The sequence below is a fragment of the Pinus tabuliformis genome, chromosome 2_1 (assembly GCF_031772625.1).
Source record: "Pinus tabuliformis cultivar Carrire ecotype Pingquan chromosome 2_1, CPIR1, whole genome shotgun sequence".
In the NCBI taxonomy this organism is placed as follows: domain Eukaryota; kingdom Viridiplantae; phylum Streptophyta; class Pinopsida; order Pinales; family Pinaceae; genus Pinus; species Pinus tabuliformis.
Window position 1 is genome coordinate 800,414,226 of NC_142299.1, and position 26,170 is coordinate 800,440,395.

Consider the following 26,170-nt stretch of genomic DNA (forward strand, 5'->3'; position numbering starts at 1 on the left):
TTATAAATAGGCTTCTTCAAGGGTGGACGTGGCTCTTCATGTAGGCCGTCTTGACAACTCATTAGGTCGACTTGATCTTGAAAGTATTTTGACACTTTAAAGAGAAAATAATTTTTTCTTTACAATTTACAATGTGCCCATAGGGTCTTCAATATATAAAAATGAATCTTATACCTAGGACAAAACCTATAAGCATTCAATGGGTTCTTGACCTATAAAATAAAAGAACTTTAGCATGAAACCCATGCTCCAATAATAATAATAATTTATTTTTTATTTTATAATTACAATAATAAATTTCATACTTATGAAGACCGATCTTAGTTACATATTTTTCAACACTCCCTCTTAACTAGGGAGGTATTCATAAGAGGTAGATGGTCATTCTCAATCTGAAGAGATATCATATGAAGAGTCGGAATGGTAACCCATTTGTCTAGCATCATATTAACCAACATTGTCACACAGCAAGGCCTTGACTAAAAACTCTATCTCTCCACAAGATCATAACACAATTCTGGCAAGACCAATTAAGTATAGACACTATCATCAATGTCTCTCAAGGTACATACCCCACTCAGGTGTTCATAGAGTGTGACCTCCCATTGGACTATTCTTATATTAGGTAGCTAATCCTCAAATAATATCGGTCCATGACTACTCTTGTATTGAATACCCTACCACATTATCAAAGAGTATTGAATGCCAGATGGTTACCCAATCCTCCATTCCTTCTTCCCAAGTGAAGACAAGAATGTGGTGTCTATCTCTCCCTCTCAATTAGGGAGGAAAAATCCAGCAAACCAAGCTTGTCCCTTAAGTATACAATCTTCTTGTTCGAAAGTGATTTTGTCAATATGTCAGCGACCTGTTCATCAATGGAGATATACCATGGCTGCAAAACACCATTTTGTACTATCTATTGAATATAGTGATAATTGTTTTGATATGCTTTTCCTTTCCATGAAACAATGGATCCTCAAACAAACGAATACAACTGGTGTTATAAAAAAGTATCATTGTATGGTTCATCAGTCCTTCAAACAAGTCAGATAACAACTTCCTTAACCATGCTGCTTCCCTGCTTACTTCAAAGTTTGAAACATATTCAACCTCAACACTACTCAAAGAAATGATGTCTTGATTTCTACTCATCCATGAGACCATGGAGCATCCTAAACTGAAAAATCCTCTTGTAGTGCTTCTTCCATCCTGTTCACTTCCTCCCCAGTCATAATCTGTATACCCAATCAATTGGACATCATTCATTCTATCATATTTCAGATAGTAGTTGATGGGTCCTCGCAGATATCTCAGAATATGCTTTGCTGCTATCCAATGACCATGCTTCGGCTCTAGTTGGAATTGAATGAGTAAACTTACTGGAAAACATATGTCTAGTTGAGCATTCACTAATTACATCAATGAGCCAACAAGTTGTCTATACCTGGAAGGATCCACAGGGATTGATTCAGAACTCCTGAGTCTCTTCAAATTTTTGATCATCAGAGTGATCATAGGCTTACAGTCCATCATGTCGAACTTCTTTAGAATCTCGATCACATACTTTCCTTGACCCAAATAGATTTCATTTGGTCCTTGCCATAATTCTAGTCCAAAAGAGTAATGCATCAACCCAAGATCCTTCATGTCAAATTCTGCTGCCAGTTTTTTCTTACATTTTTCAATTCGACCTTCAACACCTGTCAAAACAAGATCATCTACATACAAAATAATAATTATCGGTTCATTGTTTACAACATTAATATAAAGGTTTGAGTCAACATAATTTTTTTTTAAGCCTATTCTCTGTAGGTATGCATCCATTCTAGCATACCATGCCCTTGGTGCTTGCTTGAGGCCATATAATGCTTTCTTCAATCTGCAAACATATGCCTTCCTATGTTTGACTTCAAATCCCAAGGTTTGTTCTATATAAACTTCTTCATCTATAGTGCCATTCAGAAGTGCATTCTTAACATCCATTTGGTGGATGTTCCATCCCATCGATGCTAACAGAGAGACTAATGATCAAATTCTTGTATATCTTGTTGTTGGAGCACATTTTTCTTCATAGTAATTACCTTCAAGTTGAAAGAACACTCTAGCCACAAATATTTCTTTATACTTATCTATACTTCCATCAATTGCATGCTTAATATTATATATCCACTTGAAAGTGACCACAGATTTATCTTTGGGCCTAGGTAAGATCTCCCAAACTCCATTCTTCATAATATATTGATACTCTTCATTCATGGCATCCTTCCATTCTTGATGTTCTATAGCCTCTTCAAAGGTGGATGGTTCTACTTCTATTAATTTTGTCATGTATGTAGCATACCCATAATATTTCTTAGGTCTCTTACTTTCTCTAAATGATCCTTGTGCTTCCCCATGACCTTTTGCATCAAGTAGTGTGGATTTCAATCAATTAGGTATTTTCCTTATTTCAGGAATGATTGCAGGTTGAACAAGTTCACTTGGCCCTTCTTCTTCATGGTGTGATCCTTCTCCTTCCTTGTCAACTTCCTCCTCAAATATTTGAAGTTATTCATCATTAGAATCTATGGAAAGTTATTTTGTCTTCTTGAATGCTATACTCTCATCAAATATGACATCACAGCTAAATTCAATGTGATGTCCATATTTCATATATATATTCTATAGGCCTTTGATGAGTTACTATATCCAAAAAATATTCCCTTCATACAGGAAGGATCCATCTTCTTTCTTTTGTCCTTTGGTATATGAATATATCTAGGACACCCAAACATTCAAAGGTGATCTACAGATGGCTTCTTCCCAGTGAACACTTCTTCCAGGGTTTTGTTATCTAGAGATCTATGAGGACATCGATTTTGAATGTAGATTGTTGTTTTGGTTGCCTCTCCTCGCAGAAAATTAGGTAGATCTTGATCGTGTAACATTGCTTTTACACTTTCTTCAATGGATATGTTCTTTCTTTATGCAACTCCATTTTATTCGAGATTGTATGGGACTATCAGCTCCCTCTTAATCCCAGGCTCCTTACAAAACGTTATAATCTCTTTGGACGTATATTCTCCTCCATTATCATATGTCAGTATCTTGATTCTTCTTTCTGTAAGGGATTCTTCTTCTGTAAGGTTCTCCACTTCAACCTTGAATTCTTGAAATCTTATAAATACTTCATCCTTGGTTTTCATTAAGTAAACCCAGGTATTTCTTGAATGATCATATATGAATGTGACATAGTATAGATGGCCTCCAAGTGATTTTGGAGTCATAGGGAAACACACATTAGAGTGAATGAGATCCAAGATTTCTTTCGACTGTGAAGCACTACTTCCAAATGGTCTCTTAGTATTTTTTCCCAATGCACATCCCTTGCAGACTCCTTCATGATCTTCCTTTAAATTCAGGATTCCATCTACTATGGAATTTAAAGTAGGAATGATTTTGAAATGTAGATGACCAAACCTTCAATGCCAAAGTTCACATGGACTAATCTCAGTGTGAACTAACGCTTGGTTTACAAGAGATATTAATATGTAAAGCCTTCCTTCTTAGATACCAATAGCTTTAGCTTGATCTATGCTTGAGTCCTTTCCCCAAACAAGTACCTTTACATTAATGAAGGCCACTCTATCCCATTTATCTTCTAAAATTGAAATAGAAAGTAAATTTTTGTGCAAACTTGGAACAAACAGAATGTTGTTGAGGTGGATGTTACTTACATCCTTGAGTTTTATGGAAGTAGATCCAATGCCCTTTGTCTAATAGCTTTTTTTGTTTCCAAGTTCCACAAAGTAAGTGGATTTTCCTTTTGATAAGGTCTTCAATTGGTTGAAGTGACCAGTAACATGCCTTGATGCACCACTATCAATTACCCAGATGTATTCGTCTTGGAATGTACCAGAGAGAGTCGAAAAGAGACCTTCATCCCTTTCATTTATTGATGCCTTCTTTCAAGAGAATAAGAAACTCCATGCTTCCTTTATACCTTTCTTGAGATGGCTTGCAATCTTCTTGATGAACTTCTTCATTGTAAAGGTCATGTACACTTTGAAGAATACTATAGATGCATTGATAAATTCTGTGAGCACTGAGAAGTTCTCTCGGTGTAGAGAAACAATGGGCATTGCAGGGTTGGACCAATGACTAAGCTCTCCTGTGTGGAAAAGAAAACAACAAGTTAGAGAATGTTGGGTGTGTGTTATATTCTTTCCATGACTAGCACCATGCGCGAAGTCGGGGGGTTAGAGGGGGGGAGGCCAGTGTCGCCCTTCGTTATGTCGGTCGTAGTGGGGGAGTCACAGGGGGGCGGTGGACCTACCTATTGTTTTGTACATGGATTCAAATGGTTTTGGGCATGATGGTTTTCTGTCCATGTTATTTTCTAGATCCGGTCAAGGGAACTGTTATCACTCCTCCGGATCTCCAAGGCTGAGGAAGATTCCAACTAAGGTAACCACAGACCAACCTTTTGACTTGGTATCTAGCCCTACCAAGTTGGAGAGGGCTCTCTCCACAAAATCACAGCCAAGAGGGCTAGATGAATTAGGTCAGAGGGTTGATTGATTTGATTTGGTGGGGTTATTGTTGGATGACGGTATTAGGTCAAAGAGGCTAGGTCAAGGCAAATGAGATATGATTGCAGACATCCAAAGGGGCAAGATAGGTAGGAGGCATTACACTTAAAAGGTGATTTGGTGAGATGGTTTAAGAATGATGAGGTTCTAGGAAGAGAATAGGAGATGTATTCTTCCTAAAGTGAAGAAAAATGGACAAATTATGATAACTTTCCAAAAACAGAGCATGAGCAAACATGTATTCTGCCTATCAACTTGAACATTACCATATAACAAAAATGAAATGGTTTATGAGCTTACAAAACATTCATACAAATGATAATAAATAAGAAACAATGCTAAACATCCATACCAGATGTATCCCAAAGAAATAGCTGCAACTCATCTATTAATACAGGCCAAAATTTGATACAATAGTGTCTTTGATCACTAGTACAACATCCAACTGAGTCCAACCTCTGAAAAGAGTGAAGAAAGGGAAGATGTAGACATCAAAAAAACCTTCTCTCATCCTTAGAGGTCAAATCCTTGATTTGAGGAAGAGATCCAAAAAGGTCTGAACTGATACTTAGAGTGTAGGGAGCTCTGAGTGACTCCTCCCTAATTAGATTGAAACTGATTCATTTGACTTGATGAAGTCTATTTACCTAATGTATTTACCCCTAGGTAATAGTAAAAGACCATAATTAAATTTACAACAACAATTACATCAGTAAAAATTTGATTTCCAAGGATGAAAATCAAATCTGGAGAAAAACAGTGAAAAATCAGGCAACTGGTCCTATGCGCAGTGCCAATGGTCTATGTGCAGCACCTTTGGTCTGTGTGCAACACCATTTTCCAGCTGAGTTTTGAAGGGGCTCTGGATGTCCAAATTGAGCTCAGGATAGCTCATTAGAAATCTTATACTGTCTACTTTCTATAAATGTACTTGCTTCCAAAAAATGATAATATTTGACCCTCCAAAAAGTCAATCTCCCAAGATTGCTCTTGTGCGCAACGCCTAGCTGAAAAAGAGGGCAGAGATGTGATTTTTGAGGTGTTTTTGGCCATTTCTCCCTGTCATATTGCCCAATTTTGGTGTGACAATAGTCAAAATTTCATGTTTACATCCTTATGAATCCAATGGTGGTCTTGGTTTTGCATTTGTAGGCCTCTAGAAGGTGTGCAACGCCTAGGGTGTTGCGCATAGGACAGTCCAACTATGCCAAAAACTGTCAAATCTTGCACAAAAACCCAAAAATTCAAAAAAATGCCTAGAAACTTGTCAAAATTGATACATGAGATGCTGATGAAGTATGTCAAGAATGGAAAGAGGCCTTAGCAAGGAAATCAAGTTTTCTCTTCTCCTCTTGCATATTTGATCTCTGCCTGAACCTCTACTTCTGTCATATTTTCTTTTCCTTTGTGTACCTATTTTGCTGATGAAGAAGGTAGGGCCCCTCCCACAATCTGTGGGTCAAACACTTGACTATGACCTTTCTAATAAGTATATGCCAATGTACCCAAATGTGCCCTCTTAGGCTTGATGACCTCAGCTCTGTTGGGTGACCCTGCATGATCATACAATGGTGATGATGATGGTGAAAAAGGCTGAGATGATGGAGGGATAGATGTAGTGCGTTGAGATGGAGGGGGTATGTCTTCAGTGTGATGATCATTGGGATGAGATGAAGAAGGCATATCTTCAGCATGTGGAGCAGTGAAAATATCATTGGCAATGAAAGTGTCCCATTAGATGTTCAGCTGATTAAGGTGATGGAGGACAATGATCTTGATCAGAGAGTGATGAAAGAGGTTGTTCATTTGCAGATCATACTTTTTTCCCTGAACTGTGTATGCAATTTTTTCAATGGTCTTGAACAAATAATATATGGTGAAGGTTACACCAGCAAGGTTCACTTGATTTTCCTTAAGAATTGAAATGAAAACTCTAGTCAAAATAGGGTGGCTTTGAACTCTTTGTATCATTTCACAAAAATGAGAGCATCCCATATGCTTGAAACAAGTGACTGTCATGGGTCTGGCCATTAGTTCTCTAGTATTGGTAGGCTCAAACCTCAATATTCTTCCTCCTTTGTGTGGCCTTCTTTCTTCTGTATCTTCCTCCTCTGTAAAATCTCTATCTTCCTCCTCCATGATGTGTTTTTGTTCTTTTTGTCTTGAAACCCTAGGGATTAGGAAATAGGAGTGGGAATGGGGTAAGAAAAATTTACGGAATGGGGGAAGGGATTAGGGAACTTAGGGAGGTGATAGGGGATTGAAATATTTAAGGGATTTGGGATTTGGTATTTTATTACAGGTATGGCAATATGGCTGCCTAGGACTTAGAATTTAAGGGAGAATAAATTTGGGATAGGGATTTAGCAATACAGGGATAGGGATAGGGTTTACTATGATGTGGGAAGGATAGTATTGTCTTAGGAACAATTTTGGAGGTGTGGGAATGAAACTAGGGTTTGCAAGTTTTGAGAACTCCAAGTTTCACACAAGAAACTTAAAACCATTAATTGATGACTCGTAAAATGTAAGGAGGGTATAGTAAGGCCTTAATTACTTGATAGGGGGTTAAGAAACCCTATGCTGAAGGTTTGGAGCACTTTTATGAAATTTGAGAGCTTACAGATGAAGTTTGACAGGTGCGTAATGCCTTTGATGCATGCGTAGCGCCTGACTACTCTATGCATAGCAGCTTTGATGCGTGCACAACACCATATTCAAACCAACTTTTGAGTAACTTCCCGAAGTCAAAATTGAGCCCATGATATTGCATTGGAAATATCTCTTGCTTGGCTATACAATGGACCTATCAAGCACTGAAAATGATCAATTATAGATCCTCAAAAATAAATTCTCCCAAGACTGGTCAAAAAGTGCAGAATGAGGGTGAAAAAATGAAGTGTTCTCTTGCAGGAAACGTTTGGAGGTCATCCTCAACTCAAATTTGAGCTCATGATAGCTCATTGGAAACATATTTCTGTCTAGTTATCATTTGACTCATCAAGAAAGTCATTTGGACACACTAGCTAGGAGAAAAATTGATTTTCCCAAGGTCACGCCAGAGGTGCAACAACTCTCTTGTAGCAACTGTATTTTTGACATTTCGCCAAAACCATAACACCTGTGTAAAAACAGAAGGAGCTTTTTCATCCTTAGACTATTATGGAAAAAAACCTCTCTCACGTTTGTAAATGAATCTCTATTTGGTTGGAAACATACTTTGAAGCAAAACTGGCCCTATGTGTGGCAAATGATTTGTCCCTTGGAATGACTTCTTGAAAAATGATGGAGACATGATGTTTATGAGTTGGAATGGCCTCATACTTGCTGAAATGACCTCCCTTAGGCCTCCTCTGCTTAGATGTCTTTGATTCCATAGCCAACCCTAGCTCAGTGGGAGAGGAAATTAGGGTTTAGTGCTTGTGGAAAATGATGATTTGGACACCCCTGGGAAAATACAACTCCCTTTGGCATTCACTTAACTTTTTGAAACATTACCCTTTCAATTGACTATTTCCTTTGACAAATTGATCTTTTTATGGTCTTTGAGAACTCTTTGAATTTGACATTTCTATAATGAAGTTGGCATATAGAGATTGAGTTGGCAGCTTTAGGAACAATACTTATTAATATAATGAACATAAAATTACATGATGAAATAAGAATTTCTCTTTACAAATCATCTTCACATGATGAAGAGATTTTATTTGATCACCCTTTACTCGCTGGTCTTATGCAATGTAATGGAGTTTTATTGGAACCTTGGAAACCCTAATGACCTAATGAAACCTTGAAAAACCCTAAAAGACCTAATGAGACCGTGAAGGGATGAATTTCAAGATGACATGACTAATGTGATGGCATGATGTCATTAACTTTACAGACAATGGATACTCATCAAGGTTGAAATGATCCAGCAAGGGTTAAATTTCTAAAAGGAGTAAAGGAAACCCTAATTCAACCTTCAGTGACCAAATTTTTACATGACAACCTAGTGGAATGACAAAAATTTCATAATGGGACCCTAATATGATATGCAAAGAGGATTTCTTTTATCACTGATGGCAATATGAAAATACTAAAACTAACAAGAACTACGAGTATGTTCTAATCCAGAGTTAATGGATTGGGTTTTATGGATGCTTCAAAATGTATATATATGTATTTTAACATTGAAAGGAATATAATGAAAATTCAATATGGTAGTCCCGATTTTGGGATCCAAGGGAAATATCTGTGTATATATATTTTATGTTTTATGCCCTCACCATTGTATATTTTCTAGTTTTAAGAATTCATTTGCAGGTAATTTTTGTATAGGGTTAAAACCTACAAGGCAAATCTTGTGTAAAGCTCTGGAATTCGAAGAATGGGTTTTCCTAGATGAGTTCTTTAGATCCCTCCTTACTCCAATTGGTAAATATGTTTCATCCACTTTCTCTCAAACCAAAGAAGAATCCATTTAGAAGGATTTTTAGTTTGATCTGATCCATGCCCAATCGGTTTATGTCTATACCATTCTCCTCGACCTCCATCGACCTGTTGCTTCTTCTACAATGGAGGCATCTCGTACCGCAAACAATGTAATTGGATCAATATCTTACCAACATCCTTCCCCATATACACAAGGATCTATGGGATACTTACCCAAGCTTATCGGTCCACTGGGGTAAATTTGTGATGAAGAGTTACTATGATGTTTGTTATAGCTCCGATACCACTTGTTATAGATCTAACCTAGAAATATTATAGATTTGATATGAAAATATAAGACAATGCAAATAAACCCAGAAATAATATGAAATGATTCTTTATTGATCAAACCCTTAAGGTAGGGAAACACCATACATTCACTCCTTAAGGAAGGAGAACACTCCACAAGCCATATGCCTATTCATACGATAATCCTTGACACTATTCCTTGACGTGGAGTCTCTAGCCTCTATATAGGCCTCATACATACAATACCATGGGTCATTACCATGGTTCCCTCATACCATCAAACTAATACCACGGGCCCATTACATTATTACTAACTACTTGTGGTCCCTTACATGATATGGCTTAACCACCTTCTTTATTACTATGGCCCATCCCATTATTACATTATTACCTTGGGTACCTCCCTTGGTACCCCATATTATCCTCCCTAGGTATATAACATTCCACCCCCCTTAGCATGTTTCGTCCCCGAAACATGGGAAGAACACAAATAATAAGATCTACTCAAAAGAGTAGTCCACTGGTACCATGCACGTGCATCTAGCCATCCAAGAGAAAGGTGAACCCTCAGTCACGCTGGTGCCTCGCTTACTTGAGATGGAAGTTGACCGTGGTAGCTCTTCTGTGTTGATGTGTAGTAGATGGATCTTCGCTCTTCTCTATCTGTCCTGCGGGGGTTGTTGTTCTTGTGGCTAATTGGTTGCCATATTGATGGTTGTCTTGCGGGGTGATGTGGGTGATGATATGTTGAAGTTTTAACCCACGATGGCTTTTTCTTTAATTCACCCCTTACGGGAGCTTGACTGTTATCTGGTGCATGTTGTGGTGCCTGCTGTGGTGTCTTATCTTTCAATATTACTTCAACCACTGAGCCCTCCTCTGATGTATCAGCACCTATAACCTTTTCTGCTTCAGCCTTTGTTTGTGTTTGATTGTCTATCATCACTGGCTCATCATCTAATATGTCAGACCCTAGAACATCTTCTGCTTCAGCCTCCTTGGACTCTACCTATTTATTAATGGAAATATCCTGTAATGTAATTTTCTTCTTTTTATACCAGAGCTTCAGGAATTTCTTCTGTACATTAATATTGATAGTACCCACTAATTCCATCCAAGGGTATCCCAAAACAACCTCCATGTTATCCATATCTGAAGCATAAAAATCACCACGCAACACATACTTATCCATAGAAATCTTCAAATCCTTGTACACTTGAACATCCTCATCATCCACTTGTGTGTTTTCAATGTGTTTTGCTGGAATTTGCAATTTTTTTGCCAAGTTGACATTTATGAGATTTTTCTTGCAACTTAGATTTATAGACACAATGATTTTCTCCTTCTGAATCAATCCATGAACCTACAATAAGGAGATACCAGCAGAAAATAACCCTTTAGGTTCCTTGGTTTCCTTCTTTTCTGTAAAAATAAAATCTTTGCTAGGCTGTGTGTCTGTCTGTGTGAGCTTATCCACAAGATTAGTTTTACGGTCAAAGTGGTCCATAATAGCTTTTGTGAATATGTCCCAAGTCAAGGGCCTTTGATAGCAATGTTGATGCCTTTGCCACCATTGCCATCTTTCATTGTCCAAGTACATTTTTCCCATTCTCAGCTGAGTCTCATCATCCATGATGTAATTCAAACTAAAACATTTCTCCATTTGTGCTATCCATTTGGCTGGATGAGAGCCATCAAATTTATACAAGTCCTTCAAACTCCAATCTTGGCCCGCCATCACAAAAAAAATTGGCGAAAATTTTAAATGGCCACAATTCTGTCAATATTGCTCAGAATCTCTATTATGACCTGTTTTTGGAAATGAAACAACCATTCTGCATCTGCCCATGTGATAGACATCTTGATCCAAGCACTCTAATTTCAAATCTACATTGCAACTCTCCCGTCGTCACCAAAATTTCTGCAAAAAAGCGCTGATTTTAAATCAGCGATATCTCCCTCATTCGGACTCCGATTCGACTGATTTTTTTTTTGAAATTGGGTATTTTTTTCACAAAGAATCTAGATCTGCAACTAGATTTTGCAGATCTTGTACCAGGACGCCCAGATCTGCGCCGAAAACACGCTGCCCTGAAAAATTATCTGCAACCCCACTGATTTTTAAATCAGCGATATCTCTTTCATCCGGACTCCAATTCAACCGATTTTTTTTGAAATCGGTTATTTTTTCACAAAGAATCCAGATCTACAATTAGATTTTTCAGATCTTGCACCAAAACATCAACAAGTACAATAAGGAAGTGGAATCAATAAACCAAGTACAATAAGGAAGTGGAATCAATAAACCAAAACCAAAATGACCTTCCTCAGGAGCTACAGGACCCCAAGAGGCTAACTAACCACTCTAGGTGTCCAACCCCCAAGTTAAATTGATTTTTAACTGAATTAAGCCCCCCATTGCTCCCATTTAAAGCCCTCCATGTGACTGAAACCCTCTAGTTTCTCCTGCAACAAGGCCTCCATGCAACTGTAGACTTTTTCAGTCAGTTCTGTGCCAACAACCATAGTATTTAAGCCACTTTTTCAGGGCTAAGACCCAGGCCTTTGACAAGAACTTGATGAAACACTCTGAAGTTATAATTAACAAGAAGAAAAGGCCTTTAATGCAAAAATTTAATAAGGACCTGGCCTAACTCATCCTAACCATGACAGGAATTTCGTCAAACATGTCATGAACATGTAATGTACTACATATCTAAACATAGGGGCCTAATACTTATCTGAGATTCATCAATAAGGTTTGATGTCCTCTCATAATAGATGCATCATCATCTATTAGGTCATACATTCATTAACATTTCATCTACTAATCAAAACATGTTGAGAACAATAACTCAAGTCTGGCATAAATCCATGCTTATAGCCAACATATAACTAGAATAATAACAATGATATAATAACCATAAAAGCCACATAATAGAAAGTACATTTACTCATGAAATACAAGGAAAGAGAGCTCTTATTAACATATGCAAAAGCCAACCAAGTCAGGGACTTCCACGTACCACCTGACCATAGATTGGGATGAACCAAATATTTCTTTCAACCAATCACCCCTATGCCATATTACAAGCATGAATGCAAGACTCACAACAAAATAACTAGGGATTCCTTAGGCTTTACCATGTATCCCGCTATTATCGGTCAAGGGATTCATAGGCCCAAAACCCTCATCTATACAACCAGGTTTTACGGTGTATCCTTCCATATATTGTTCAAGGGATTCCTAGGCCCAAAAAAAGAACATAAACTATAGGGTTTACCGTAATACCACCATATACCAGTCAAGGGATCGCTAGGCCCTAAACAAGGATGGATGCCTCCATATCTCTCCACCTAAACCATGATGAATTTTCCTTACTCCACCCTCAGGCTTTATCGTGTATCCCACCATTTATGATCAATGGATTCCTATGACTTTGGGAATTTTCCTGAGACCACGCAAATCAGTTTTGAAACCATTTGACAATCCATCCCAACCAAGTAAAAGAACCCCATCACACCATGGCTATCTAAAAATGGAAATGCAAGGCTAAAAACCATTGTCACGCCTGGAAAAACCCATGCCAATGATAACAAGAGAACCAAATACACACATGACACCAAAACTAGCAAGGAAATTATACATGCAACTCGATACCTGCAAGTAATCCCATTGTAGCCGCTTGATCCAACTCTTCCTTGCTTGATATTTTCTTTCCTTTTCCTTCCTTGAGCTTCCTTTTCCTTCCTTTCTCTAATGCTAGAGTGCTCCAAGAATGATTTAAGTGTGCAAGAGTATGAGAGAGAGAATAAAGAGAGAGCTCCAAAAAAGAACTGACAAAAAGGTTGCGAACTGATCCTCAGAAGCCTTTTTATCATGGAGGCCTCTATTTTCTTCAATTTCCTCCTCACATGAACCCTGTGACCTTTCACCTTCCTTTTCTCCTATTTTCCATTATTTTCATAAATAAATGCCAATAAATGCCTCTTGGCTTTCCATATCCTTTCCTATTTCCTTTTCCAATTTCCCCTTAGCCATAATAAACTAAATTAACACCTTCTAGGATGTTTTACCCAACATTCAGCTTGGAATATGTGTCCCATGACCTTGGTAGTATTTTTCCTCTATCAAATTTATTACATGAAATTTTAACCCAAGGATATTACAGACCCATCCCCCTTATGGGAACATCGTCCTTGATGTTCAATGGAACTTACAACCAGCACAACCACTGAAAACCAAAACATACTGCCTATGGAGCTTTATAAATTATACCGATACAGTATTTACAATGATCAACCTGGTGAAAAGAAAACCAATATGACAACATAATAACATGACAACCATAGCACTTATTGGAGCTTTATAACATATCTCATGGTGATATTTTTATCCATATACATATATACATATACGAAAATGACTTTGCATCAACCAGAAACAATGAAGGATGCATAGCCTGCATATGATCAACCATCTCCCCATGTATCTTCATTGGGCCCAAAGTGCTTCCACTTGGCCTTAGTCTAATTATTTTCTTAGTTCCTGAGCATAAGCATATTTCTCTGCAAAATGCGTTGAAGTTATGACTAGAATTCTCCTTTTGAATCCACCTGAAATGAAGACCAATCAATAACATGATCAACATCCTTTACATATCTATTAAAAAATGAGAAATCAAAAACATCATGGACTTTCACTGTCGGAGGCAGTGCAAGCCTGTAGGTCACTAGTCCAATCCTCTCAAGGATATTGAAAGGGTCGAAATACCGAGGTGCCATCTCCCCACATGACCTAATCCTCAAGGATATTTTCTTGGGCTTGATGTGTAAGTACACTTGTTCTCCAACCTAAAACTTTTTAAATACCCTATGTTGATATTCATAACTATTTTTCCTATATTGTGTGTGTTATACACAAAATGACCTCCGCATCCGCTCAAAGGAGAAGGACACTTTGATTGGAAGAAAACACAAAGTTGCAGGCCCATTTTCCAGGGTAACGCACCTCAAAGCAGATAAAGGGAGTTATAACACTTCTGATGACCCAAAAAAAGGCATTAGTCCATAGGTTAATGATCTAGTTATTCCTAAAGGGCAATGCTACTAGATATTTATGATATTCTAGAGGTCAAAGCACGAGTTGACTGACTGATACTCTGCTTTTCACTCAAATGTCAGCTTGGAAAGAAAGAAACATCCACCTCAGTCCTAAATAAGGACATTGCTAATCCTAACAGAGCTTCACATGAAGGGAAGGAACAATAAAGCGGGGCAACATCCGATCTTTTTCCTCATTAGATCTCATGAATAAATTGGCAAGGAGAGAGCCTCGACCTATAAATTAGAGGCCTGGCCATTGTAACAGGGATTAGAATTTTTGAGATCAATATTGTTATGTTGTTGAAGAGTTGAGAGAGAGAGAGAGACAAGGGAAAGGATCCAAGGATCTATGACTTGATTCAACAACCATAGTTGTAATCATTCTTCTCTCATCTGCTAATATAGATCTGCTCCTATTTTGTCTACTTGATGATGTTGAAAACTCTTTTTTGTATATGTTGATGTGAATTCGAGATTGATGGTTATCTTAGATTCATGCTAGATTTATATAAACCTATATGTTAAAGCTTTTAATCATCAATATTTATATGCTATGAAGGCTACTTATTGTCTTGTCTATGTGTAGGTTCTCCTCTAGGATCGGGTGAAGCGATCTTTCCTTTGCCACACTGAGATCTCGATGAAGCTACATTAGAGATTGAGAGGTAACTCTTATCTCTTACTTTTTTTATTATAAGAGTAGCATGAATATGCGCATGTATCTTTAAAAGTTGCAGGAAACCTAATTTCGTCTACCTTGGGTCCCGGGAGACCCGAGAGGGTTTTTCTGTCTACAACCACCCTTACATTAATCCCTACAACAGAATTAGCGACTCCACTAGGGATCGCTCTTAGTTCCTGACTTTTCTCTCCTTGTTCGTAGATATCTCTTTCTCTTTAGGCCTTCCTTCTCTTCATGATTCATATTCTGATCACCCTGTGTGCTTCCTGACCTCTTCAGCTACTCACAACTTTTCATTAGACCCTAACTAGACCCATTTTGCACCATGTTTCTCTGTAACACAGTCCCTTGTGCAATCCAGAGTGCTATAATTGCTGGGAAAATACTGAGAGGGTGAGGGAGGGGGTGTATCAGTATTTTAAAAACTCTAAACTTCTCAATTTCATATCCAAATTTTTGTAGATGACTTTACTAAAAGGAACCCGCATATATACATGACTGTTATGTAGACAACTAGTGTATATCTAATAAACTTATTTTTCAGTTAGTTCATCATTTGTTTAACCTGAACCAGTGTATCAATACCTCACCAAACATTAGTTAAATAGTAACCATGTGCAAAAAGAACAAAATAAACCATCACACATAAGAAACACATCAACAACATGAACACCAAGATTTTTAGGTGGAAACCCAATGTGGGAAAAAACCACCGCTAATGTCGTCTCTATCTCCCTTTATTATAAAGAAAAAATTCTTACAATCTTGTACTAGCGCAGACTCATACCAGCACGTAAGAAATCACATGAAGAAGGCTACAACCTTCTCTCATTCTCCAGCACCCACTGGAAGGGGGCTCCAACCCCCTGATCTTGTTTACCAAAACCCATAGGAAGGCAGCTCCTACCCCCTGATCTGATTTACCATCTACCACTAGAAGGAAGCTTCGACTCCCTTACTGATGGCTCCAACGCTCAACACCTCTATGGACCAAGTTTCATAGATTTTCATACTGAATCCACTTGCTACAAAACATTACAACTTGTAGGCCACTTTTCATCAAATTTTCAGAATGGACCCATTACCATCATTTAAGCCCAATACCAATTATCAAAATTGAAACTGATCACTGCAATAAATCACTCAATCATAGAACCAACTAGATCAACCAATCACTAAACCAACTGAGATCCAAATCAATCAACTTATTCTCAAACAACCAAAGCAATTATATCACTATAACCAGAATACAAATATTGAACCCAAACACTACGTCAACTCACTAAATCGGTTGAAAACCTTGATCAATAAAATATCAGAACATATATGCTACTTTACTGTAGAAAACCCACTTGTATACACACTTTTCATGAGGCATACTCACGTACAGATCTTAAAACACTAAACTCTGAAACTAAATCACTATTATTATGAAACACACATTGAATTAAACCCTGAACCATTGAATCATTATGAAACTATCGCAGAACCATCACATATCTTCAATCACATACAAATAGTAGCATCATCACTTCTTCAATCAATCACTTCAAGCTTAAAAAATTACTATTAAACCTAGATCATCAAGTAAGACTTCATTGACAGACAACAGAAACATAGTAAGACTAGTTAAACTGATCTAACATCCTTTTTAGCAAAACCCTAGCTTATATACATGCTTTCCATAAAGTATTTTTGTGTGTATACACGCTTTTTAGGAATGACCCCACATACAAATCTGAATAGATACATATGTTGAACCATTTGTTGGCTTAAGGGTGCCTAACCTAGGTTTAGAGTTATTCGTTCCAGCCAAGAAAACCCTAATTGCTGGACCTTTCGGAAACAACCTGCATAGCATAGGCTGCAGTCTCACCCGAAGCAGTATTGGGGGATGCTAGAACAAGGTTTCTGCATCTAGAGACCATGTGATGTGTATTCTAAAGCCCTTGTAGCTCAGATCTACCTTCGTGCAGATCTATACCTTCCTGTGGTCCACTACTGCAACTTTATCCAAATGACCTCCAGACCTTCGCAAAGGTCTACGGTTAGGCTCATCAGACCTAAAAAGGAAAGATCATGACTTTCGCTCAGTAGATAGGAACCCTAGATTTTCCTTTGCGCAGATCTACCCATTCCGAACAAATATATTTCCAGATCTATCAAATCTCTTCGTGAAAATAGTTCATTATACTTTTCAAGCAAGAGTATTAAATATCTAACAGATTCTTGCAGAGAATACACTTTATTTCATAGAAAAAAAATCATTAAGAGATGATGCATAAACTTAAACAAGAATAAGAACAAGGCACAAATGCAATATGTTCAGTCCAAAACAGTCTTTATTAGATTCAATATTCAATTTACAGACTTGCAGGGGCCCGCACACTTAGCTACGGACTTGCCAAGGTCTTTGTGCACTCATCTACAGGAGCCTTCCCCTTTCGCCTAAGTACAAGAAAACATAACTTTCCTGCCTTAGCACTTTTCCCTTACACTTGTTCTTCACCAAACGTTATTTTTTATACTCGTTATGACTCAAATATTTATAGCCTTTCTATTACAATACCATGACCTACGGCCTATGGGTGAGTCTCAAAACCATTCTATCACTTACCCATACAAGGGGCTAAAGCCCCTTTGACTCTTATTTAACTGTACGCTCTGCTTCCCCATGTCACAGAGACTTTACATTCTTTACAAAATTCTAGCCAAAACTAGTTAAACTAACCCATAATTGACCCTAGGGACCCTATCCCAACAACGTGACTCACTAGTGTTAAACCTGCATGTGTATGCGTCTTTTAGGTTATCAAACCGACGTACATATTTTCAATTATTGGCACAAAACCTTTACTGCACAACAAAACTTCAGACATACCCAGATCTTGGCATACTGTTACACTAAAAAATGTCACCTTGACTACTTACAGTTAGTATGGCTCAAAATCAACAGTCATGCTACCCTCTTAGGCAAGTCTATGCCTCTGTTATCCATCTCAAACGCAAAGAAGAGAGAAAGTCTTGTAAAAACTATGTTTATCTCTGGGGTCGCAGGTTCTCTCTAGCCTTACCTGCGGGGACGCAGGTCATGTTCACAAAAACTGCGTCCATGGACGCTCTGTATGTTAAGGACAGGTGCGTCCTCCTGTAAAAGGCAAAATGCGCAAGTTTTATCTTGAGAAAGTTACTTGTGGTTACTTCTAGAACATTCTAGAGGTCGGTTTGATGAAATGGATGCGCCTCCAGTTGGTTCATGTATCTCTATTAAGAGGGGACTTATCCCATCAATAAGGGAGCTATCCCACCCATAGAGGGGGATGATCCCATTGATAGTGGACCTGAATAACCTCTTTACAGCACTATAAATAAAGGCATTGAGCCAGAAGGAGAAGAGGTTGGAGCTATACATTTTCTTTGGGTAAATGCTGCAGGATTTAGGTCTTCCATTAGAACCTTTGTGAGGAGAGATTGTCTTTACATGATTCTACTTGGAAGTGGGTGAGCTTTGTCAAAGTAGAGGAAGACACTTGATGGACCCTGGGAGGAACTTGCACAACACCAAGGCCAGGTTGTAAGAGTTTCTTTGTTTCGTTATTAATACAAACTGGTTTATTTTTCTCAATAGCTTGTGTTAATGAGTTATTTCATGTGTTCCTTGGTCTGCATGTTGAATATATGTTTTATTATATGAAATACAAGTGCTTGGTAATTGTTTGATTGTTTGTGGTTGCAGGAATTGACTTGAAGGAGAGCTCATCCGGATTGGCAAGAACGGACTACAACAACAGCGTTTTGGAATAAGGTAAGCCTAAACACTTGTAGTTTTCATGTTGTAAAAGGTGTATTTAGAGAAAGATCACTCCATTTTGTCTTGTTTGTCGCTAGCGAGTTTATACTCCTAGGGAAGGTCAGTTGTGTCAGCCCTTGACTTTTTCCGCCACGACAAATTGGCGACTCCGCTGGGGAATCCATTAATGGATAGAGTCTTTTCCTTTATATGAACTTTGCTTTGTGAAAATCATTTTTATTTTCTGGTTTTTGACTGTGAGAATTAGTATTTGGGTGGCTTAGCTGTAGATTTAGTTGGCTTTAGTTTTTCTTCCTTTTTCCAGAAGGACGCAGTCTCTGTGTGCTGCACAGTGCGTCCTTGGACGCGCTGTTGTCGACTGCACAGTGCGGGGCCGCACCTGTGACAACGGGTGGCCTGCGTCTTCCTGTAAAAGTTAAGAAAATTCCATTTTTGCTTTAAATTACTTTTAGATTTTGTTTTTCCTTAGTGTTTTCTGCCCAGATCCTTTAGTACCCTGTCAAGAATTCTCACCTGAACTGATTTTGTGAGCTTTGAGTGTTTTAGTGGATTTCAACGAAGTTTAGACCTAGGGTTTGATTTTTGAATAGGTTCTGTAGTGACTTTGAGCTTAGAAAGTTGTCCAGCCTTAGATATCTCTGGTTAGTCAACCTTCTTAGAAGTCGAGCCTGTCGTAAAGTCTCCTTGTTTGAGCAACTTGTCATTTGAGTTGTTTTGGGTCAAATTTCGCATTGCTTGTTTTTAAAGTATTGATTTCCATTTTCAAAAAGGACAAAAAGATTAGAATTTTGTTTTGACTAGTTTTTGGTTCTGCAATAAGCTAGTCCTTGATTGATTGTGATCAAGTAAAACACCTTAGAATAATCATTGTTAGTTTTGGCCTTGTTAAATTGCTTAGAATAAATTTGCCTTTAGTTTGCTTATGAGTGGATTTTCATAGATTTTGATAGTTGTTAAAAGATTGATTTTGGTTATATTAGTTTTATTTGCTTTATTAAAAGAAAAATACAAAAACATCTTCTTTAAAAGTCTTGTTTCAAGTAGCTTTTTGTTTTTTCAAAGAAGAAAAGAGTTTTTTCGTGCATGTAAAGAGAAGTTATGTTTTTATGCTTGGAAAAGAAAATCGAATTGTTTCTTTGATTGTCTTCAATTAAGAAGTTGTTTTTATAAAGATTGCATTCTCTCAACTTTTTAGTTAAAACAATTCATCGAAAAAGCAAAAGTAGTGGATAAATCATCCTAGGTGCATTTTGTAGTGGTTTTGAGTCGAGTCAACACACCACTAGTTTCACTTCCATCACCTTTTGACTTAAAGAACAACCTTAAAAGTAACGCTTAAATTAAAATTGAACTAGTAACTTTTATTTTTAGGATTCTGAAGCACCAACATAGCTTAGGCTAGGGTCTTGGAGTAGGTGAGTACTTAACTCTCCAAGACTACAAAACCAAACAGTTAGTCTATCTTGAGTAGAACAAATCCAATTGTTTCAGTTACATTCTGGGAAAGCTCCTCTTAAAGGAGAAGCACGAGCTCGTGTCCGAACCAGTGAGGGGATCATTCCTCCCTTGTTGGGAACGACGCCAGGCAGTACGTATTAAAAACGGTAAACCTCGGATTAACCATTGTCGAGGAGCCAGGGGTCACTTATCGGTAAACCTTGGATTACTGTCAAGGAGCCGGTAAGGGGATTGGAGCTTGTTACTCTGCCCTTGCGTGCTGTCGGAGTTTAGACTGTTCCCCCAGGTGTAATTGTTGTGATTGGTAACCTTAGTGGCCATAATATCTAGGATTCTACCCAAGGTGACGGTGGAGGGAAGGTCCCACTGTACCTGGAGCAGACGTCGGCTATACTCACTTGGATTTTCTGGGGGGTACGCTTCACTTCGAGACGGTTAAAGTGGAGGTACTTGGTCCAGTCTATTCATTAAGCAGGTTGTCGGCGTAACTGTTCCACCCACCATTTCTGTACTGAATCCTGCGAGGTTGGGCCTAATCACCAACTAGCGCTTTTGGTCCGGAAGATACTGTTTGTGTGTGCTTTGACACTCTAGATTATTTAGGCGTATGCTTCAAATTTGTTTGGTTCTTTAGAAGACTTAGGTGGTTTGATTTGAAATTTTTTACTTTGTTTTCGTGTGTTGTAGTTAAAATCATTAATTGTGGCGGAATTACCGAGACAGTCCCGTAGACTTCGGGGCAAGTCTCCTGAGATTGTTACCGGAATAGATTTGTTAAGAAAACTCCGTAAATCGCGGGGTGAATCTCCTGAAGACATTCCGGGTCATTTAGAAGGGTTAAAGGTCCTTGTAACTCCTCCTAGTGGCAGTAGAGTAGGATCACCTGAAGAAGGAGAATCTTCCTTGGTAGTCCATCCAGATTACCAAAGTTTAGAAACAGGTTACAATCCCGAAGCTGTTACAGTTTCCGAGCTTGCTGGTAGTTTTTCATCTGCCAGTGAAACAGGCGAAGAACCTGAAATTTCAGAACCTGTTACTCCAACTCCTAGTGTTCCTGATTCACCAAGAATAGAAAGAATTATCACCGAAAATCTTCCTGTTGGATTAATTGCTATAGAAGAACTTGTTCCAGAGGAAGAAATAGGTGTTTCTGATTCTGAAGATCTAATTACCCTTGATCTAAGGGAGCGTGAATCCATTTTTTACAGTCCTCCTAGAAGTGAATCTTGGTACCTTGCATTAACCAATTTTTTAGACAACTCAGTAGGTTTTTCTACACCTCGTACTCCGGTTCCACCTAGAGGAATTCATTCTCCTGTAAATATGTCTGGTCAGTCATCTGTGTTTTCACAAAGTCCTGAATCATTTTTACATGGCGGTCCTTCTGTTCCTACTGGGTATCAATCACTTTCTGGTACCTTTGCGGGAGCATCTCCTCAACCTGTTGATCATGGGTTATTAGTTGGAAACAGTGGTAATGTACCATTGAGTATAGGTGAAGTTTATATGATGTCAGGTTCAACTCCCATTAACCAACCTCAAGGTGGCCAATTACCGCCTGGGGGGCAACCTTCGTTAATGCCTGGGGGGCAACCTCAAGGTACTTCATTCGTGACTGGGGGGCAACCTCAAGGGTATCAACCCCAAGGGTATCAACCCCAGCCTCAATATGTACCCCAAAGTCAACCTCAGTATCAGTATCAACCTCAAGGATGGCAACCTCAAGGATGGCAACCCCAAGGGTATCAACCCCAAGGGTATCAACCTCAAGGATACCAACCCCAAGGTCAAGGTCAACCCCAGTATTCGTATTTACCTCAAGGTTATCAACCTACGGGTCAATACCCTGGTCAAAGTTATCAACCACCTCAAGGACAATCATATGGGACTGCACCTTACAGTTATCAACCCTATCCTCAATACGGCTATGGATCTCAGTATCCTCAACCTGTTACGAGTCAATACCCTGGAATGTTAACATGGGACCCGTCACAAGGTCAACAGATGTTGCACCAAGTGTACAGTCGGCACCTCAAGCAGGACAACCTGTAGTTCCTGGTCCACCCCAGCAACCGCAACCTGTCCAGTCAAGTGTTCAGACCCCTGTAACTTCGGTAGTTACTCAGCCGCCAATTGCACCTGGTACTCCACCTCACACGGCTGCAGCAACTACCGCTTCATCTACCATGCTTACTTCTGGAGTATCGGCAGCTCCGGTTTCTACTGTCCCTGTAACCACTCCTCAGACATCTGTACCGTTGTCTGGACATACGGTCCAAACCACAGTCCAGATGCCTGTAGGACCACCTGGTACAAGTACGGTTGTTACTACTCAACCTCAATTTGTTCAACCTCCGTACCAGGGACAGTATCAACCTGGGCAAGCTGCCCAACAACCGGTTTACCAGTATCAACCGTATCCTGGGTACACTTATCAACAACCTCAGCAACCCCAGTACGGTCCGGTTAATCCTGGTTTTCCAGGAGGATATAATATCCCCAATGCGACTCCTGTTCCTAGTTATCCTGGATATCCTCCTCCTGGGGCTGGTATTGTGACTCAGAGTTTTAGAGATCCTAACCGGCAGTTACCCTTTATTGCAACTTTAGATTTACCCGACTTGACGCGCCTAACGAACGATCCAATTCAATATCTTCAGTTCTGGCCGCCAATGCCAAATAAGTTGCCCAGCGATATACCCAAGTTCGAAGGTAAGTCTGGAGAGGATCCGTCCAATCACGTGATGACTTACCACCTCTGGTGTGCATCAAATTCCATCTCAGATGATTCCATCCGCTTACGTCTTTTCCAGCGTACACTCATTGGTCTCGCAGCCAAGTGGTACATTGAGTTGCCACGGGCTTCTTTTTACAACTTTAGCCAGTTAGCTACTTCATTCTTAACTCATTTTCAGTTACCAGTCAGATACGATAATGGTACAGAATTATTAACTTCGCTAAAACAATCGACATCCACGTACATTTCTGATCACATCCATGAGTGGAGACGTCGAAGAAGATTAGTGAAAGTTTTTATCCCGGACCAAATCTTAGCTGAATGGTTTGTAAAATCATTATTACCAAGAATTACTGAAGATGTAGCTAAGGCCGGAGTAGTTACTGAGGAGCAAGTCATTGCTCAAGCACAATACCTTGACTTAGTTTATACTCAGTCGGGTACGTTACACGAGAAAATTCCGGATCTTCCCAAATCAAACCAAATCGCTGCTGCTCCTTCGGGATCTCATGCCGCTGATGGTATGATTGGTATCGTGACTACGAAGAGCAAGAAGAAGTCTTCCAAGGCTTCAACTACTCCAATTATCACTTTGCCTGATTCTCCGACAGGAGAGTCTTCTCCTGAACTCACCGCCGACATTCACGCTGTAGAGTCATCTACGGCCAAACCAAAAAACGGTGGAAAGAAGAAAGGAAAGAAGAAGGCCAAAGCAGACAAGGCTCCAAAGGAGAAAACAGAAAAGTCGGAAACCAATGACGAAAAGCGCAAACCTCGTTATCCTTGTCTCATTTGTGAAGAAGATCATTTTACGAGAGACTGCCCTCATCGGGCCGAGGTAGTGAAAATAGTTAAAGGTTCTCCCACTCCTGCTGTGTTAAAGAATCCATTTCCCGAGCAGGAAAATAAGATGATAGGTTCTTCTTCGAATGCCAGTGAAGAACCCATTTTGATGATGTCTCATGTCAGGATTGCGACTCGATCGCAAGATTATGGTAGTAAGGCTCCTGTTGATGGTAAAGAAGCAGAATCTTCTCACTCTAACCCATCAACCTCAACTCCTGGTTCCGATCCACTACAGATCGAAAAACCTAACCCAGACTTAGTGATTAAGCCGCCCGCCAAGGGTGTACTTCGAAGGTCTGCTTTCAATCCACATGCGAGAGCAGCCCAGAATTACAACATTGTTGAAGACTTAGCTGTTTCACCTTCAGCAATGTCGGCACTCGAAGTGCTGCAATCATGTCCAGCGCAACGAAAATTGCTTTTGTCGGCTATCGGAGCTGTCGATGTTCAGGACCCGAACCTAATGATCTTTGATCTAGAAAATAGTACACCACGTCTCCCCCATCAAATGGCTTTCCAAATCCCAGTGATAGTCAAAAACAGGCCTATTCATCGGACTGTGATTGATGAGGGAGCTTCTACGTGTATTATGTCGATTCAATGTTGGAGATCGCTTGGTTCTCCTTCGTTGAACCAATCCCCCACCATCCTTAAGGCCTTTGATGGCCGTGGGTTCCGTCCGTTTGGTATTCTACAAGAATTGCCTATAGGGGTCGAAGGTAAAACCGTTAGTCTGGATGTGGAAGTGGTTGATGCCCCTCTAGACTACAACCTTCTTTTGGGTCGAAGTTGGTCATATGCTATGACAGCGGTCGTTTCATCGGTCTTCAGAGTCATTAAGTTTCCACATAACGGTAAGATCGTGACTATTGATCAGCTGACATACTTTTCATCCGACCCAACCTCTTCAGAAACTATCCAACATGTTGGTAAAACGACAATCCCTTATAAGGACATTGGTGTAGGTTTAGTTAAGGATTCCGGTTTACTGGGAACTTTTCCTCTCCCTCCACTCAATGTAGATCCTTCGTTTGCAACAATTCATATGATCACGTCAGAAAACATTATTTATGATGATCCTTGGTATGTTCCCTCTGACTCTGAGCTAGATTCACTCGGTGATGTTATGCCGTTGAGTCCGTATGAAATTGCTTATGAAGCTCTTATGTCTTTTACCGATTTTCATTCAACCGAACCGATCAAATGAATGTGGTCAGTGAAGAGTCACTTTTCACCTCACCTTAGAACGGATAACGTTTCCCGAAGAAGTGTCATCTGACGAACAACTTCGCGAAATCCTAAGTGTAGATGATCTACCATGGGAAGATCTCCATCACAGATCTTCGTTTTTACCTAAGGGCGATGCATTTGAAAATGATTTTTCATCTATCTTTACCGCTGAATATGTCAAAGACGCTCAGGATCCAACGAAACATTCTGATTCAGAGCTGAATTTAGGGAATATTTCTCGTACTATTCCCATTGATATATCAGTGAAGCCCGGAATTAAGGAGAACATTCATATAGGTGCCGCATGTACTGAAGAAGAAATTGAAACTTACAAGGCCCTATTCCAAGAATTCCGCGACGTGTTTGCCTGGTCCTACGAAGAAATGCCAGGAATCGATCCTGCCATTGTTGTTCATGAAATCAAAACCTACCCGGATGCTAAACCCATTCGGCAACGGTTGCGTCAGATTCACCCTCGAAAAGCAGCTGCAATTAAAGCAGAAGTCGAAAAGCTGTTGAAAGCAGGTTTCATTTATCCGATCCCGTTAACGGATTGGGTATCGAATATTGTTCCCGTCAATAAAAAACAAGGAACAATAAGAATCTGTATCGATTATAGGGATATCAATCGAGCTTGTCCAAAAGACAACTATCCTACGCCTTATATCGATCAAATAATTGATGATTGTGCCGGAAGTGAGATGTTTTCCTTCATGGATGGTTTCTCAGGTTATAATCAAATCAATATTCTACCTGCCGATCAACCAAAAACGGCATTCATTTGTCCATGGGGGACATTTGCTTATTGCAAATTACCTTTTGGGCTTAAGAATGCCGGCGCTACTTTTCAACGGGCCATGTCTTATGCATTTCATGACATCAAGCACATTGTGCAACCCTATCTCGATGATTTGCCTGCTCATTCTTTACACCGAGCTGATCACCTTGTCCATTTACGAGCAATCTTTATGAGGTGTAGGCATTATCGAATTCGGTTGAATCCC